Source organism: Cibotium barometz, chromosome 58, assembly GCF_041138505.1.
Source record: "Cibotium barometz isolate CiBa-2024 chromosome 58, ASM4113850v1, whole genome shotgun sequence".
NCBI classification, from domain to species: Eukaryota; Viridiplantae; Streptophyta; class Polypodiopsida; order Cyatheales; family Cibotiaceae; genus Cibotium; species Cibotium barometz.
This window is the reverse complement of record NC_141103.1, coordinates 25,348,473-25,350,011: the sequence shown is the minus strand read 5'-3', so window position 1 is coordinate 25,350,011 and position 1,539 is coordinate 25,348,473.

Genomic DNA, 1,539 nt, shown 5'->3' with positions numbered 1-1,539 from the left:
TGACTAACTTCTCACAGCAAGCCGAGAACATATTTGTCAAGAAAATCTTTGTTCATTATGGACTACCCAAAGTGATAGTTTCTGATAGAGATTCTAAATTTTATAGTCACTTTTGGGTTTCTCTTTTCTCAAACTTAGGCACTAAGTTAGATTTTTCCACGGCTTTCCATCCGGAATCGAATGGACAGACCGAAGTCACAAATAGCACTATCCTAGATATGCTTAGAGCCTATGTTTCCCAGCAACCTAGTGCATGGGAGAAGTACATACACCTACTCCAATTTGCTTATAATAATACTGCTCATTCTGCTACTGGTCGAGCACCATTTGAGATTATCTATGGTAGAGCTTTGCCTATTCCGGCTACTAGACTCTCCCAATTAGTATTTCCTTTAGCTTTATCATATGACATTAAGGGAATATATGAAATTTAAAAGAAAATCAAAGAGATTCTTTTTGGTTTCCTACGTCATTGATAGATTTAAGTGTTCTTGAAAGTAGTGTGATAAAGTGTGTGTAATGCAAATTTTTGCCTAGTAATGATTATCAATTGTAATGGTCTGAATTGTAGGGCCTTGATGAGGACTAAGGTCAAGACAATGTGAATTCAAGAGATGTGAAGAGGTACATGGGGCATAGAGACATCAAGGGATATCACATATATTAAGGGATACAATCCCAATCTACATCAAAAGATAATGGTGTGTACTCTCTAATGAAATAATGGAATAAGCTTCTATATGGTCTATCCTTTCTCGCTATCATGTTTTCTTGCTCATTCATAGAGAGAGAGAGAGAGAGAGAGAGAGAGAGAGAGAGGAGCAACCCCAATTTCACGATTTAGTATTAGAGCACCATAGCTCACCATATCTCTCCTCTTTGATCCTAAGTAGGAGAAGAGGAAATTCTACATTTTGTAGGTAGCATATAGTAGAAGCATAAAAGCACATCTTTGAACCATAATCCAATTGTTCACTCAATGTCAAGTGAAGTGGTGCAACCAACCAATCAAAAGGAAACCTAGTTATAATGGTTTGAAAAGTGTACAAAGGCAAACCCTCTATGTGATGGCAGTGTGGACATGGCTTAGAAGTCAAGCACAATCATGTCCCATGCAAAGCCTCTTTTGGCAATACCTATTATAGAACTTGATCCACGAGTACTTCATAAGGCATGACTCACAACAAGACAAAGCACCTACAGACGCGTTTACTCAACTAAAAAAAAAACTTACGGGCGCGTCTATTTCCACGTCTATTAGCATGTCTATAGACCCGCGTCTAAAGGCACGTTTAAAAGGTAGCAAATAGACGCGCCTATATATGCGCATATAGACACGCATATAGACGGTCGGGGAGAAATTTTAAAAACAGATAGACGCATGTATAGACGCGTTTATACACGCAAACCAGACGCAGAGTAGACGCGTTTATAGACGCTCAAATAGACGCATCTTGAATAGACAAACGCTTTTCTAGACGCTCAAATAGATGCATCTTGAATAGACAAACGCGTATATAGACGCGCTACAGAATATTT